Genomic DNA, 19,084 nt, shown 5'->3' with positions numbered 1-19,084 from the left:
ATTTTGTCGTTCCAGATCTCCCTCCCTGCCGTTCCCTTCCTTTCCTCCCTGTTCCCTTCCCCTTTGCCCTCACTTGATCCTTCCTCGACCCAGGCTATCATAGCTTTCTGGGTCCAGTTAGATCAGGAGGTGGCTCCAATTTCATCATCCCGCTGATCCCGAGTACTTGGAGGATAACACATATAGTAGCAGGACAATAAATGAACACTGTCTGATGCTCATCATACCCCAGTAATGACGATAAAAAATTACTGGTAGGCAAAGGATGAACAATAAATGATCTGTGGGCTCCCTCCAAGAGGTGAACTCATGATGTTGACATTCCCTTATCACACAATTAAAAACTACTCACTCATGTTTATGTGTGGACTGTGCATGTACATCCTCAACCCTACTGTATGTCTTCCTTCAGTATTAGAGTCCTGTCATACCTTGCTACTTGCTAAGTTGTCACTAAGATCAATTTGCTAACACAACATGCAATGTCCAACTGGAAAGGTTCAGAAAGTGACTAGGAACGTGTGTACTACAGCATTGCTAATGTGCAACATAACGAATGATGTAATAAGTTAGAATGACTAACACTACAAGTTTGTACAAGGAGGGGGTGAGTGTAAAAATCAGATCTGCTTGCACACTACCATTAATGTGGGTGTGTTCAAGGTGTATGTATGTGATGATGAAATATCTGGCATACCACATGTATATATGAAAGCAAAACATCACTACGAGGCTGGCATCAAAGGCACATCCTATGGATTATGTATATAGGGACAATTGTTGTGCAGAGTTCAAGCACATCTGTGAACATACACATAATGCGCAAGACCAGCTTAAGTTAGCCTGGATGTTAAAACCACCCCCACTACAAATGCAGCACTCCATGTATGCAACCTTGTGAGATAATACAACTGTCTGCTCAGGACACCGTGTAAATACCAAGCAACAGTCTCATGTTGACACTGCTGAAGCACCTTACCCCGTCAGCTGACAATTACAGCTATGAACACCCAGCTGTATGCCAATGCACAGTGTTGCCTGAGCGGCATCCTCCTACACACATGTCCTGTCCACAGATATGGCATAAAAATGTGTGATGCCAACTACAGCCGCTGGCACTAGTTACGTTGCCTGGGTCACATCTGCAACTGGCATTGCATACGCAATACACAACTTGTACAAGATCAGGCAGACATACGGGCACCAACACCATGGAGGGATGCCTTGCCATCATCTTCAGGAACTGCCTCCAACAGACTAATGCCATTATGATCAAGTGATTGCACAGTCCTGAACATGTCCACTCCTGTATCAAAGTCAACTACAGGACAACTCCATGTTGTACCCTTGCATACAGACATACTTGATGTGCCACAACATTTGGCAACTACAATGCAGATCACAGACAGCACAACTACCTACAATACGTGGACTATGTACAGCTCAGACACCAGTGTCACTCATTGACAAACTCAGCCTATTCAACCTCACCGCACTCCTACACAACATCACCCACATCAGATATACCCAGGTTGTCATCAACACAAGTCACAAGGTGGAACACACCCGGGCACACATTGTCATCCAAGGTAACTACTGTTTCCTTGGCCATCCCTCACATCCTCCCTGATCCAAGGCCCAATGCATCCTCTCATCATTCTGAAAACATACCATACACATGTCAAGGGCACAGTCCCTGTGCAGACACTGGTGCAACATCAACACAGAGCCCCTTGCCTTAGCACTGATACACACCCCTCCATCCACCATGTGCCACACTAACTCAGATCATTCCCAATCAGAGATTTTGTAGTACATACGCAAATACATGGCTGCAGACTCACTTGAAGCACAACATACAACACACCAACAATGTCACCTGTGTATCCACTGACATACAACGAACAATGCTCATGTGCAGGCTGCTGGATTTAGCTTTGAGGCTCAACCAGACCCCAGGATTTGCACTCCGCCTACAGGGATAACATCACAGATAAATGTACAACTCATCTGATCCACACAAATGCAACATCATGAAGGGCACAATCCTCTACACATCATGCCAATCCATGGCAAGCATAAACTCCATACCTAATTAAACAACAAGACTGAGCTCAGCCCTCACTCACTTCACGGGAATATCATACACACTTGGTACAGTCTCCTACCACTAGATCAGCAAAGTGAATGTCAACTAAGATGAACATAAGCAAGGCATACCACAAAACACCTTAGCCCAAGTAAGCCACACTACACAACATCCTCTGGAGGCCACATGTTTCACACCACAAACACCGTGATGGACATACATTAAGGAGCACCCGCACACACCTGCCCACATCACTTCTTCCACAGGGCTGCATCCCCCATTGCACACGAACAGTGACAGTACATGGCCTCCAACATTGGGACATGCACCTCCACAGTAATTGCAAATGTTAACAAGTAAATGACATTAGCAGTTACACCCCTGCCGAACAAACAGACGTCAAGACCCACAGGAACATCTTTCAGCACACATTAGCAGACAAAGTCATTAACCAGAGGGTCATCATCCACCCAGTGATGTTCATAGGAACATACAACATCCCCAATCCTGCTCCATGACAAACAACAGCATCAAGAGGTCCCTCCTACACGCCACAGCAAAATCCACACAATTCTCAAAGTCGGTCACACTGCCAATCCATAGACAATATACATTGCTTCATTTCCAAAAACAATGTTCCACAACACACTAGCTGCCACACTCCACTATGGCATGCGGCAAGGTAATACACCACACTGGATTGTCTCCTCCCTTGCAGACCAGAGCAGATGATTCTGCATAACACATTTCACAGTACAACACACAGAGTACTGATGCTGAGTCCCTCAGTGACTGTCCCTCAGTACCTTTGTCTACTATGTGTACATGGCACCACTTGCTGAGAACATCAGTGGACATGGACTCTGCATAGTACCCTACGCCTAATACACCCAGCTCAGCCTCTCCCTCACCAAGGTACACAACATCACAGGACACAACTAACCACAATGGATGCAAGATGTGGCAACAAGTATGTGCCTCAGCTGGACAAATCTCCATTTGTTGTCAAAACAGGTCATCACCCTCACAACAACCACTACCACATGGGACTATACCTGGGGGTACCCTGGGCTGGATAAACAGTTCACCACTCATATGTCCAACACAAACTATACATTCTACAGAACACATCCCTCACCCTGTCAGTACGGATAATAGTAGTATCCTCACCATAGTTCTTCACCCTCTGCAAACTCTGCAAGAGCTTCAAAATTATTGTCAACTGATGCATTGATTAGATCTGCCACACATCCATCATCATCATCCGGTTCAATGTTAATGCCCTCAATATCAGTATCAAAAATACCCTCCGGACATAAATGATTAACGTCCAGACAACCGTAGGTAGACGTTCCCAGTGGCTCCCATGATTATGCCACTACCGCCAGCACATACAGGATAACTACTGCATCCACACCCATACAGATATACTGACACTCAAGGAGTTCACACACACACACTCAGCCACAACCCTGGGCAACCAAACCTCTACCAATGATTCTGCTTCGAGGCCCACAAGACATACATCTGCAATACAGGCCTAGCCATGGTCACATTTCCCTGCATCTACATAGCCAGCTTGTGAACCAGCTTTCTTTTCCACTTTCAGGAAAGACGTGGGTCATAGTGGCCCTGAGCATTGTGAAACACTGCAAACATTGAGCTACAGTCTCAATACCAGGTGGCCCAATTGATGACGGCCATTGTGCCATCTGACCCTCACTTGTTGTGACGTTGTGTGACGCCTAACCCTGCGTAATATTCATCATCCATCACCAAGGCACATGGTCATGCGATAATGCTGCATGCATCAAATCCGACCCTTAAACGCCTTGATCTGCGTTACAGGCACGTGCAATGGATGTTGCTGGGTGCCTTACCAACAACATCCATTTGCTTTTCACACTGCCCCAGATGTAATAGGAACATGAAATGGGAAGCTCTGTCCAGAAATTACACAGACCCAAGGCAGGCTTGAGGAAGGCTCAATGTTGACAATTATGATGATGTCTACTGGTCTCACCTTTTTCACACAATGCAGTACATATAGTAAGAGGAAGAAGCCGTTGTGATGATTGATTAACTGAGAGGTGTCCGTTCCTGTACAAGTCTGATGGTCCCCGCAAGGCAGACACACTTGCCCCATTGTGCAAAGGTGACTGCGTTAGCGATGAACAGGACATTGTACAACAGTGATGGTGAGAACAACAGGACTGCGCTGTATCTTGCAGACATGGCACAGTCCTGCCCTCCCTCCTGCAAAAGGGTAGCGCAACAGGAAGGCCTGCTGTGCTTCACTATGGAGAAACTTATTGAAAGAGGTCCCACAATCTTTACACATGATTGTTGATCACATGGGCTCACCTGAGACGCATTAGCTAAAGTCCCTCAAGGGTGAGTGTTGGCCTGTCTGAATTAGTGATAGTGTAAGAACATCTGGCTTACAATAGCTAACATGTAATGGTAATCTCAGATATGAGATCATTGTTGACATTCCTTGTCCAGCGAGGATAACGCTCACCCAGAGCTTATTTCACAACTTGATATGCCTACAACTCAGACTCATTGTAAAAGAAAAACAAATTTTATTTACAAAAAATGTTCACACTAAATTAAATCTATGCTAAACTACACTACACTTATCAAAACTTGAAATAAAATCCTACACTAAGCTAATCTAAGGTGCTAACATCTACACTTATCTTGTCTAACTGTTCCTATACCTACCTCACACATACTACACAACACACAGATGACCCCCCACCCCCTATTCACCAATCACACATCAGGCACACATACACTTAATCTAAACACATACTAATTAACCTACCTAACTAAACAAGAATATATATATATATTTTTTTTTTTAGATTTTTAAAAACATTTAACATATACTATACATCTACCCCCCACCCACTCCTAATAACTTAACACGTATCCTAACACTATTCCTAAGAACTACAACTATCCTAAAAACTATCTGACTATTTAAACATGTAAACAAGAACAAGGTCCGTAACTTGACAGGTGCAACACCATGTCATCAACAACCACCACAGTTGTTCAATGTGTGTATTCCTGCTCGTCCATTTGAGCAATGGTGGCCTTCATGTCGGCAACCATGGACAGCAGGCTGGCCAGCTGCAGTTGCATGCCCGCAACCTTCAAAGTCAACTCCTTTTGGGCCTTTTCAAAAGTATCCATTTTGGCCTCAATATTGTCAATTTTGGCCATCAGGAGCACACTGTCTATCTCTGCTTGCGCACAAGCCTGTTTAGGTGGCGCTACTGCAGCTCCACATGTCTCAGTCCCAAGGGCCTGTGCAGTGTTGGTTCCAGATTTTGGATGAGTGGTTGTCACTGGGGTCAGATTAGAGGCATGTCCAGATGTGGAACAACTTGCTGATCCTGCAGATTGGCTGTCCATTTGGGGGTCTACATCTACATGTGATCCAGTTGCTGGTCCTGAGTCAATGTGTGACCTTTTCCCCTTTTGCTTCCTGCTCCGCATGTTGCATGGGGGAGTGGGAGTTGGTGATCTCCAGGCTCCTTCAGCACGTAATTGATCATGTCGGCGTCCCATCTGTCTGAATGCACGACCAACATTCCGAATGTGCCGGTATCTTTCTAGACGGATGCGATAATGCCTCTCCTCATCTTGTGACATGTTGTCTGTAATGGAGCAATGACATCCACATCAGTCTGCACTTACACATTGACACCTGTACACATGCACATTATGCGATCTTCTGAACATTTTTGTCGTATTTTGACGATGGCTGGGTTAGCGCTTAGCTTTGCTACACGTTTCCCGCTTAAATTAGCTATACGTAGAAACACCATTTTGTATGTGTTGGCGGCCATCTTAAATCATGAGCGGCCTCGTGGCCGGCGTGCCCTTTAGTCCTTTGTCCGTTCCATTGACCACTCGAGTCTGCCCAGCAACAGGCTATTATTAGTATTGGTCAAGCCCACACATGCGCAGTTCACACTGACCAGTCACTCCTTAGGAATGTGCCTCAAACTGACCAGTGGGTTTGAAACCCTCCAATGAGCTGGCAGTATTCCAAAACATGCCCTTATATGTACATAATGTTCTGTAACTTTGTGCCGCGCGTTCGTTTTATTACCTGTAGAATCATTTAAAAGAAAGGGTCACACCGATGTTCGGTGTGATACCTCTTGCATTACCGAAGGGTGCTGTATGAGTGTACCACCACCCCATGGGATCTTAATAAACTTGTTCTTTGACTTTTACAGTTTCCGTGCCAACAGTTCTTGAATGTAAGTGGGTTATCTTCGGAGCATGTAGGCCTTGGGAACCCTGATTATTTCAAATTGGCGACCACGAAGGGACTCATCGGCGACTCGGATGCCCGAAGGAGAGGTCGTGACGAAGGCTTGGAAACTCGCCATGGACGCGCGCTGCCACGAGTGACCCGAGTCTTGGCTGCCACGGTGTTTCTTCCTTTCCTTCCGATCTGACCTTCCAGGTGGCGCCGGTCTCCGACTGAGTTTTCGAGTGTCTGCGTTGCTGAGAAAGTGCCGTTTGGCTGATTTGGCTTACAAGACCTTGGCAGTTGGAATCTGGACCTTTGAGATTTTGGGTAAGATTTGTGATCGGTAAGGTAGTCTGCGGACGCTTACTGGAGTTCTATGATTTGTGATCGGTAAGGTAGTCCTTGGACGCTTGCCAAATTATGACCTATGACTTTGATTTGAGTTAGCTAACATTTGTGAATTTGTGAATTTGTGAACTTTGAACTTATATGTGTAGTGCACTTCACATAGGCAGGCATGTAGAGATGTTTCTCTAACTTTGTTTTTTCCCTTTGAGCGGCACATTTGTGTGAAGTACTGTAAGTGCCTTTTTATACAGTGTCACGCTTTCGTGATACTTTTTGAACATGCCTGTTTTTAGCACGCTTCGAGGGATGTGTTGTCTTGGAAATGGTACCACAATTAGGTTAGCGGAATCACAGCCGGCTCCCCCAGAGGGAACACCAAATCGCGAAATGTATATTAAACATGGCCTTCCCCCTATTATGTACAGCAAATTATGGCATAAGTATACAAAGGCCGATCCTGAATTGCAATGGCCTCGATTTACGTAAAGTACAGTTTGTAGAGCAATGTTTGTTTCAACGCAGGTCTAGACAAAATATGTTTGATTGTGTGCGAATGTGGGAGAAAGCGGTGCGTGAGCGAATGAAACGTGAAGTTGCCTTGGCGGACAAAGAGCAGCGCAAGGCTGCTCGGGATAAGGCTTTACAGCTTGAGGAAAAAGAGGCTCAGGAGAAAAGAGAGAGGGAGGAACGGGAACATAAATTACAAACGACGGGTCTATTCCCTATTCGTCGACCGCTTTATCCTGTCCTTAATAATGAAATTGATGATTTTTCTTTGTTAGATCGGTCACCGCCTCTGTACGTTTCGCCGACGGCTCCAGCTGCGGATTCAGAGGACGATGGACAGGATAAGTCGGACCAGAAGGGTGTATCCGCTCTCAGGTTTACTGCGGAGAGGTCCGCTCATTTACGTAGTTGGGCTCGTAAAGTGAATAAGAAATGTGTTTCTCAGGATCAGTTGCTTGTGGAGAAGAGGGCGTGGTCGGATCTTGAATTAATGTATTTTCTGTCTAGTTTGGCGGATGAAGTGGTTGCCGCGTATCGTGAACTTTCAGACACGTTAGAACCTAAATCGTTGTCAGTGTATCGTGAGAATTTGGTTAAAGGTGTATTTGATCTTGCAGATGTTGACGACCTATTCAAGCAACTGATCCAGCTGCGAGACGAGACAACCGGATTGCGGGAGGAGCGGAAAAGGAGGCAAAAGGAGTCCGAATCGGAAAATAATGGGCAGATTAAGGAGTGTTCTCTCCGGGGTCCAGATAAGAGTTTTGCATTACATGTTATGCCTATGCGTGAAGCCGCGCCTTTGTATGTTCCACCTAAAGGGGAAGGTACAGATGATGATAAATCGTCAAAGGATGCGAAAGGGTATTTTGTATATAACTGGGTATATACGCCTTGGAATAGAGCAGATGTTATGGCATTGAAAAACTCTTTACCTGACCTTCGGAAAAACCCTGCGGCATTTTATGAAGAGGTGGAAGGGGCTATTTCGTCTTGTGTGATGACTCTTGTGGATATAGATTTGTTCTTTGGGCTAATTCTACCACCTGATATGTGGAGGCAAATTCGTAAAAATAATGATGAAACGATATTGGGGGGCACATGGAAAGAAATTAATGCTGCAGATTTAGACAGGGAACCAGCATGTAAGCCTTGTCAGTTAATTCTAGATCTCCCGGCAGCTATCTTGATTAAATTAAAGAAGCTTGTTCCCTCTAAAAAGATTGATTGGACTATGCTGACGTCGTGCAAACAGAAACCCGATGAAACGGTCTCAGATTTCTTTACACGCTTTGAGGAGGCATTTCATGATTACAGTGGTCAATCTTTGACAGACGATACGGGTCGGCATTTGTTTGTAGATAAGTATGTGGCTAATCTCCTACCGGAGATTGCAAAAAGATTGAAGTCGAGTGAAAGTTCCTGGGCCACGGCGACCCCAGCGTCTTTGTTAACTATGGCTCAGTACTATGAGCGGCAGGAATTGGAGGCTAAAGAAAGTGTAGAGAAAAAGGCGAAGGAATTGAAAACGAAGGTGATGTTGGCGCAGGTTCGGGGGACACAGGGTAGAGGGAATGATAGAGGTAGACGGGGTGGAAGAAATACGTCGTATGGTCGTACGGACATAGCGGAGGATCAGTGTGCTTATTGTAAGGAGTTTGGGCATTGGGCCGAAGATTGTCCGGTACTTCGTGAGCAGCGTAGTCAGCGTGGTCGAGGAGGCGGAAGGTCAAGAGGAGGTTATACGGGAGCGAGAGGTGGCGGAAGTGATCGTGGAAAGGTTGAGCAGAGGGGCCGTGGCCAGGATGAACGAAATATGTTTGATAGGCGGAATCAATATCAGATTTCGGAGGGAGAGAATGTGGAACACCAGGATTATGTGCATGCATAGGACTGCGTAGGATGGGGTAAGGAATCAGTTGAAGTGCCGGTAGATCAGCAAGGTCCATATGTAACAGCGGGTATTCTGGGTTCTACTGATCAATTTCTAGTTGACACAGGAGCTACACGTAGCGCTTTGTCGAAAAACTTGGTTCCGAGGGCTCCCCTGTCTGGCGAAATGATTACATGTGTAGGGTTTGATGGCACACCCTCCCCCAGCCCATTGTCCAAGCCCCTTGCACTATGTCTTGACAAATATTTTAGTTTTGGTCAATTCTTGTTATCACCCCATACCCCAGATAATATCCTGGGTATTGACTTGCTTAAATATTTTCGAGCAACAATACGTTGCGCTCCTGAGGGAGTGCGGGTTATCCTGAATGACAATTATCCTGACCCCGGCCGGTTTTACGCCATCTCAGATATTTCAGCTTTAGCCTCTCTGCCGCATACGTTATGGGCGACCTCAGATACGGATGTGGGAGAGATGCGTATTCCACCGATACATATTACTGTTAAGGAGGGGGCCCCTCTACCACGAGTGCCACAATATAAGATTTCGAGAGAAGGTGAAATTGCATTGACACATATTGTTCAGGATTTGATTTCTGCAGGGGTGGTGGAGGAGGTCCCTTATAATGTTTGCAACAGCCCTATTCTTCCGATCCTTAAGAGAGATACTGACGGCAAAGTCTACCGCTTTATTATTGATTTGCGAGAGATCAACAAAATTGTCATTCCCCAATACCCGGTGGTGTCCGATATTACGACCTTGCTTACCTTGGTTCCACCAACGGCCACCACGTTTAGTGTAATTGATTTAAAGAATGCGTTCTTTTCCATCCCTGTTCATCCTGATAGCAGATACCTGTTTGGCTTTACGCTAAATAATAAATCGTATAGATTTTGTCGTGTTCCCCAAGGATATACTGAAAGCCCTAGCATCTACAGCCAGGCTTTGAAAAGGCAGTTGTATTCCTTTAAATTGCAGTCTGGCGTTGCTCTCATCCAGTACGTGGATGACCTTCTGCTTGCGGCTGACTCTTATGCACAATGTGAACAGAGTACACTTGCGCTGCTTTCCTTTTTGGCGCAGAACAATCATAAGGTTTCGAAGAAAAAGCTCCAATACTGTAGACCTCAGGTGACCTACCTCGGTCATCTGTTGTCTAAGGAGGGGCGTGCATTAACATCTGATCGAATTCAAGCAATTTTAGACACACCAGCTCCCCGCACACAAAGAGATGTACGTGCTTTCATAGGGTTGACGTCCTTCTGCAGACAATGGATTATGGGGTTTTCACATTTATAAAACCGTTGTTAGCATTACTGTCCAAAGCCACACCAATGCCCCTTGAGTGGACAGATGAATGTCAGAAGGCTTTTGAACAGTTGAGGCAGGCCCTTTGTTCCGCACCCGTGTTAGGCACACCAGACTACACGAAGCTTTTCACATTGTACGTGCATGAGAATGATGGGTGCGCGTTGTCAGTGTTAGTGCAATTACACGGGGATAAGCAGAGACCATGTGCATACTTCTCTGCCATTTTGGATCCTGTAGCACGAGGGTTGCCTGGGTGTTTTCGAGCGGTAGCAGCAACAGCAGTGGCCATACGACAGAGTGAGGGAATAGTGTTATCACACAAACTGTTGGTGTTAGTTCCTCACGCAGTAGATGCCCTGCTAAACCAAACAAAGACCCAATACCTCACGAGTGCACGGCTAACAGGATATGAGCTGACACTTTTGGCGCCACATATTACACTGAAAAGATGCGCTACTTTGAACCCTGCCACTTTATTGCCCTATCCGGCCGAGGAGGGTCAGGAAGAAAAACATCACGATTGTGTTTTCCTGACCGAGGAACAGACAAAGGGTCGTGTTGACTTACAGGATGTCCCACTTCCAGATGTGGATGGGGAACTGTGGGTTGATGGATCGTGTTTAAGGCTACCAGATGGTACGACTTCCGCAGCCTATGCGATCACGACACTTAAGACAGTGGTAGAAACAGCTAGGATACCACAAAAGTCGGCTCAGGCAGCAGAGCTGATAGCCTTAACAAGAGCCTGCGAACTGAGTGCTGGTTTATGTGTGAACATATACACGGACAGCCGGTACGCCTTCGGAGTGGCACATGACTTCGGGCTACTCTGGAGAGAACGTGGGTTTTTGACATCTCACGGAGAGCACATTATGCACGGAGAACTAGTGCGTGATCTCCTAAATGCGCTGCTAGGCCCAAAGAAAGTAGCGATAGTAAAATGCAGTGCCCACAAAAAGATTACGGATAAAGTGGGTCAAGGAAATGCCTTTGCAGACAGTATAGCGAGACAAACGGCTATGTCCCGAACTAGCTCCCCCATGTGCGTGATACAATCGCAGGCTGAGCGATGGAGTGATGCTAGAGCAGAAATATTGGATATTCAAAAATCAGCTACTGAATTTGAACTTGCGGCATGGGCAGCAGATGGGGTACTAGATGACGAGGGTTGTTGGAGAAGCAAAGACATGGAGAAGTGGAAATTGCCTGCGGCTTACTTGCAGGCGATGGTCCAGATGACACATGGACTGGCGCATGTCGGAGCTCTTGCAATCACTCGGCTCCTAACACGAGTTTGGGAACATCCCGAGATTGCTAATACTGCGAAGAGAGTAGTGCAGACCTGCCTGGTTTGTTTACAACACAATCCTGGAAAGGGGACCCATACTCCGAAAGGAGGGTTCGTTCCACCTTCTGCGCCATTCGAGGTACTCCAAATGGATTACATCCAACTCGAGCGCTGCAACAACCTGAAGTACGTCCTAGTGGTGGTATGTGCCTTTAGCAAATGGGTTGAGGCCTTCCCCACGAAAGACAATACGGCTTTGACAACAGCTAAGGTGTTGCTTAAGGAATTCTTTCCTCGCTTTGGAGTTTGTAAATTTCTGTGGAGCGATAATGGGCCTCATTTTGTTGGGAAGATTGTGGAATATGTACTGAAGGGGTTAGGGGTTCAGCAGAAGTTCCACGCTGTATTCCACCCTCAGTCAGCAGGTCTGGTCGAGCGGTACAATGCTACGTTGAAACTTAAACTGGCCAAAATTGTGGCGTCTACATCGTTGAAGTGGCCAGATGCTTTGCCGCTAGCGCTACTCTCTCTTAGATCAGTACCCCATTCACGAACTGGCCTTACGCCTTATGAGGTGGTGTTTGGGCGCCCCATGAACATTTGGGGGGTGCCTAAGCCGCGACTAATACATGATGTGCCTTGTGTTATGATGAATGATTATTTGGCACGATTAACAAATGATTTACTTTCTATTCATCAACAGGTTCGAGAAGCGCTCCCTGACAATTCTACTGGAGAGGGCCATGATCTCCGTCCTGGGGACCACGTCATGATTCGGTCATTTGAGAGAGCAAGCAGTTTGGAGCCCAGGTGGAAGGGTCCCGAACAGGTCCTCCTTGCAACCCGAACCGCTGTACGAGTGACCAACAGGAAGCGGTGGGTGCATTCGACACACTGCCGCCGTGTCTCTCCGGATCTGGTGACTCCTGCTGTGCTGACCGACTACAAAGAGATCTTGGAGAAAGAAAAGAGCCCAGCTGTGACGTCGGCCGAAGTTGAGGGAGCCTTCCCGGACCAAGCTGTTGCCGGACGAGAACGCTACAACTTGCGTCCTCGATAAGAAGATTTTTGTATTTTTAATGACTGGTTGGTTACCGCTCCAGGTTTGTGAAACGGAAACCGGGAATTCCAAGGGGGGGGGGATCAGTTCTGCCAGTGTAGCGACACCCGTCTTGGCCCGGAGAAGAAAACGACGGCTACCTCGGAGTTCAGCACCATATTTTCATTTTTTTTAGGTATACACGCATGTGTATGTGGAACTTTGTGACCAATTCGAACTATTAAGACTCTGCAAAGGTTTTCAGAACTATGGCATTATCAGCAGCACGAGATAAGAGACTCTTGGGTGCCATTCTCTTTGTCCTAACCATTGTGGTGATTGCGGTAATAGCCTGGGTAGTTGAACTTGTGGTACCTGCACGTGAACATTTGCTGCCGACTACCCCGGCTCCATCTGAACATTTCCATTTCACCCTGCCTTATCATGAAGAACGGCACCGACAGACTTATCTGAACAATAGTTTCATTCAGATCCTACATCATACACACAATATGACAAATACTTCAAATTGCTGGGTGTGTGGGATGTTGCCTGGGCATCAGAAGAAAGGGGGTACTCCACTTATCCCTCTCCCGTTTTCACATAATGGATCCTGTAATGCATTTTATACTCTCCTCTTTACTTTGAGATGGCCCACAAAAGGGGGAGTGCTTTTTCGTTTGAATAAATTGTGTCATCATGATCGGGATGGGTATCCACAAGCGGAGGGTACTCGATTTGAATATGAGGAGTACCGCCCTGACAATGTGTCTGCTTCACGAATATATAGCAACCAGCGAAATGTCAAAGTATCGAATGCACATGCTATTAATGTTATCGCTACTAAAGCAGACCTATGTATACGTAATAAAGGTGTAATTTCTGTTGGGAAAAGTGAATGTAACACCACACTCACGGTTGATAGTCCTACTGGTATATCGTTTGTAACCTCCCGAAATACCTACTTCATCTGTGGAACGAAGGGTTATCATCAGCTTCCTTTGGGATGGTCAGGCACTTGCTATGTGTCTTTTGTATTGCCGCCTGTATTCATTGCCCCACCAATGTATCATAACAATTATATCCTCTATCACGACTTTGTTTTAAACCGTGATAAACGTTCCCTTGTTCTGGACGATGTCGATCAAACGGACACTACTTTGCAACAGTATGTGGACTTTAATTTGGGTTTGTTCTCTTTCGTTGGGGCAGCTTTGAACAGTCGAAAGATCCGACGACTAACTCGTGTTGTTGAGGCTGTGGCTAATGATACCGCAATTGCACTTGGAAATATCACTGAAGAAGTACAGATTTCTAGAATTGTTGTGCTTCAGAACCGGATGGTTTTGGATGTAGTGTTAGCTGACCGTGGGGGGGCATGTAGAATCATCGGAAGTAGCTGTTGCGTCTACATACCTGACAATTCACCATCTGTATATGATGCTATCACTAAACTACATAAGATAGCGGCTGAAATACATTTAGATAATGGTACTTGGACTCTGTCAGGATGGTTCTGGTCAATACTCACCACGTGGGGATGGAAACTGTTAACGATTCTATGTGTCATTGTGGGAATTCTGTTTTTCATTTGCTTATGTATCCAATGTGGCCCAGTTTTTTGTTCTATGTGCTTGTCAGTTTGTGTACCATCGAGACGAGCTCTTGCTCATGACAAAATGGTGCTTCATAAAGAAGTAACACAAATAATGCTAATTGATATAGAAGATGAACACCCTGATTATGTCCACTATGAGGTAGCTTCAGCTAAACGCTAAAAGGGTCGTCTGTCGTATTTTGACGATGGCTGGGTTAGCGCTTAGCTTTGCTACACGTTTCCCGCTTAAATTAGCTATACGTAGAAACGCCATTTTGTATGTGTTGGCGGCCATCTTAAATCATGAGCGGCCTCGTGGCCGGCGTGCCCTTTAGTCCTTTGTCCGTTCCATTGACCACTCGAGTCTGCCCAGCAACAGGCTATTATTAGTATTGGTCAAGCCCACACATGCGCAGTTCACACTGACCAGTCACTCCTTAGGAATGTGCCTCAAACTGACCAGTGGGTTTGAAACCCTCCAATGAGCTGGCAGTATTCCAAAACATGCCCTTATATGTACATAATGTTCTGTAACTTTGTGCCGCGCGTTCGTTTTATTACCTGTAGAATCATATAAAAGAAAGGGTCACACCGATGTTCGGTGTGATACCTCTTGCATTACCGAAGGGTGCTGTATGAGTGTACCACCACCCCATGGGTTCTTAATAAACTTGTTCTTTGACTTTTACAGTTTCCGTGCCAACAGTTCTTGAATGTAAGTGGGTTATCTTCGGAGCATGTAGGCCTTGGGAACCCTGATTATTTCATTTTGGCAAGGGCCTATCGTTAACAGGGCATATATTTCAAAGCATGGGGTCATCATCATCGATTGTCATACACAGGGATGCTAAGTGATGTTGCGTAATACCTAAGACGATAATTCCTGTAGATGACATGTAAGGTCTCAATACATATGAGATGGTACATTCAAATGCATTTGTCCTGGGCATGAACCCAATGCCCGCCATTCACATATGCAGGCTCCTTCTCAACATGATGCAAGAGCAACTGTGTGCAGGCAAGTTTTGTCTAGGCATTGTAATTTGACACTTCATACGCAGATACAAAGCAAGGTATATGGACCATCAGCCCTGTATGCTGCACAAGGCAACACACATGTGAAAAGCACCATGTAAACAAAACATGGGCACATTAGGATTGTATTGCAAGGAGAAACACAGGTGTGCACTGCAATAGGTTTGGGGACTGACTCCTATCATGTAACTCTTGTACATGGGGTGCTGCTTGGGAGTAAATATGTGGTGTGTTTTCACACAAGGCAACACACACTGCACAACACTTCCATGGTAGACGCTTCTTGACAGGGGACAACATATAGACAGCATTAAGGGCTGGTATGTGGATTGACTATGCATGATCATTGATGCAATGGACATTTAAGCACATGTACATCATAGCATATCAACTACTGATGTCAATAGGGAATTGTGCCGGTGACCCTTTTAGTTGCATAGGTAAGTGCATGATTGTTGTGCTAATTAATGATGGACTTGCAGCACTGTTCCATCCCTCTAACAATGGCAAGTACTGACACACGTGGGGCACAAGGAAATCGAACTTGTAGGAGGAATATCTATGTTGTACTACAATGAGCATGTCTCATGTAGCCAATGTATTAATACACTGACTGTCACGTACCCCAAGGGTCCTTGCTCAGCACAACAGTCTTCGACATCTCCATGAGCACACTTGCCACCATTGCATGCACACACCACCACAACATAATATACTATGGCAATGACACCCATCTGGTACTGTGCCTCACCCAAGACCCAGCCACAACCAAACACAACCTCCATGAAGGAAAAATAGGCACTGCAGAATGGAAGAAGGTCAGTCAGCAGATACTGTAGACACACAATACAGAGATTATCATCCTTGGCAAATCAACAAGCGCCAGGGACGACGCCTATTGGTCCACAACAATGGTCACTGCAACAACACCCACGAACCATACACCCCACTTGGGATTCTTCCAGGTCTACTCACTCACAACTAACAAACAAGTGGACATCATGTCATCCTTCTGATTTTTCACCCTGCGCATGCTCCAATAGATATTCAGGTGGCTCACCATGGGAACGTGTGAGACGGTCACCCAGGCCCTCATCAACAGCCAACTCTACAAGGGGAATGCCCCATACACAGGAATCACTGCCAGACTTCACTTAGAACTACTACCCATAGTAAATGCATCGGCAGAACTCTTCTACGACATCCCTCACCACTGCAGCATTTCTACAGGCCATAATGACCAACACTGGGTCACCGTCAACACAAGGATCACGTTGAGGCTCCTCACACACACACAAACATGACATGGGCCCTGAATGACTCCTCAAGCGCCTCTCGTTCTCTGATCCTACCGGCCACCTGTGCTCCACCAGCCTCCCACTAGCCACCATACCAAGGATTGACTGCTCCACCACTGGAGGTAGATCACCCTCCTACCTGGCCACCAAGACATGAAACACCCTTGGGGCACAACTACGACTGACCAGGACCATCTTACCTTCATTTAATTACTGAAGACCTGAACATTTCATGAGTAGCAGCACACCCCCTCCCTTCAGTGACTTGAGACCCTCACACCTGAGTATGGTGCTCTATGGAGGGCTAGATGTATTGTTTGATTGTGGTCTATTTTTGTGTGATGTATACTTACAGCAGCACAAGAAGTGTTACTGTGTTCCATGCACCCTGTAACACCTCATACATGTGACCCTTATATTTGTGTTCATGCATTTCCACATGGTGCCATTGAGTCCTTGACACTTCCATGCACATGTGATGTGTAAACATGATGCATGCAAGAATGATGCTTTTGGAGTGTCTGCATACATGTCATGCATGAGGAGACATTGTAAGCATACTGACAAAGATAGTAATGATTTTACACTCACCAGTGGCCTTAGGATTCTTGAAGGACTCCACCTCATCCCTTGTGTATGGTGGTGGCCCACCTACAAGTGAAAGACAATATACCAGAATGTCAGCGTATGCAGCATATTTCCACACAGTACAGACATTACATGAGAGTCAGTTGTATCTTCAAGATTGGCTTACGTGCGTCCCATGAGGCAACGTCAATCAGACAACAGTCTATGGCTAACTGCTTCACATGTGAAGCACACTCTTGCACTGCATGTATTACACACATGTGATCCCTTGTTTGTGGTGTCACATTGAGATGGCATTTGCTAAAAATCTGCACACTTGGTCCATTGAGAAAATATGTTATTGTCATGTAGACATATGTGATTGTGCTTTTATGGGGGACGTTGGTACAATGGTGAATGTGAACATCTGAGTATTCACAGATGTGGCAGCAGATTAATGCGTCACACAACAAAAAATCAAATATCCGCCATATGTATTCAAACAATTCTCGATTTTACGTTGCCTTTTTGAGAATTAACTCCTCCCCAATACACATATGGCTTATCATTTGCTTATTCACCATTCACAGATGTACTGGCCCCCTTAGATGTGTCAGTGTGTCAGCTTCATTGATAGGTGCAATGTGACAAGAACTGCAAGCAACATGCATTTACACACATACACATTGATGTGTGTGAAAATACACCATGTACACAGTATTCACATTACATGCAAATTTCCAGGCCTTGTAGATGTGTGCCTATTTCCAACGTGACTAAGCACAAGAGTGGATTAAAATTATGATTGATGTTGTTGTTTCGGCACAACAAACATGTCACCGGACATAATCCCAGCTGTATGATGTATCCTATGTTTGGGTATGCAAACAAACCTTACTCAGCCCATGGTATGCCATCATGTATGCACATTGTTGCATGAGTGTATTGTCATTATCATGTTGTTTTCCATTCTGCACTGCATTTTACATCACAAGTAGTTAGTGTACATCCAGTCATTGTGTCGAATCCAAGTAATGAAATGTGATACTTCCTGCACACAGTCATGTAGGAGGGTTGATGCCATTGCATGTTTTGCACTCAATTGACACTTGTGCATCTTCTTTGCACACAGATGGTACTGTAGCACATTGTGTATTTAGAAAAACACATACAAAGACGTGTGTGGATAGAATTAGAACCACTACAGGGTTACTTGTGATGTTGGAAGACATATGCTCCTCTGAGGTGATGTCCCTGTAGATTATTACTCTATGTACAGGGCCTACACTGTTTGATGGAGGGTGGAGCATGAAGTTTGCATCCAAGTAGCTGTTGATGTTATGCAATACTTAGTATGTTTAGACCCATTTTTAATAGGATATTCTCACTGCGTGACATATTGTCTCAAGAATCCTTCATGCATACATATGATATACCAGGATGGAACATGTTGTTCCCTTAAGCTAGCATATGTGTGCATTTCCCTGGCCTTGACCACAAAGTGCTTTAATGCAGTAGGACAATACCTTTAGCACCATGATGCAAGGGTGGCTGTGTTGCTTTGAAGAATTTATTTGTACCGTATGGGATACCTTCCTGTACGTCAATGGTCAAACTGCATACACATTTTTTGTTGTGTGCTGCACAATGCAGCTGCACACAGGGAAATATGACATACATGGATACATGTAAACTTCACTCCCTGTTGCGCCTCACTTACACCTCCCCAGGGCAGGCATGTGCTTTTTGCACTGCCTCACACTCGTACATCTCTGGCCTTAAATTCATAGGGCTTGCGCCGCCAGAGCGTAACTTTACCACATGTTAATAAG

This window comes from Lissotriton vulgaris, chromosome 2_1 (genome assembly GCF_964263255.1).
Source record: "Lissotriton vulgaris chromosome 2_1, aLisVul1.2, whole genome shotgun sequence".
Classification (NCBI taxonomy): domain Eukaryota; kingdom Metazoa; phylum Chordata; class Amphibia; order Caudata; family Salamandridae; genus Lissotriton; species Lissotriton vulgaris.
This window is presented reverse-complemented; position numbering follows the sequence as displayed.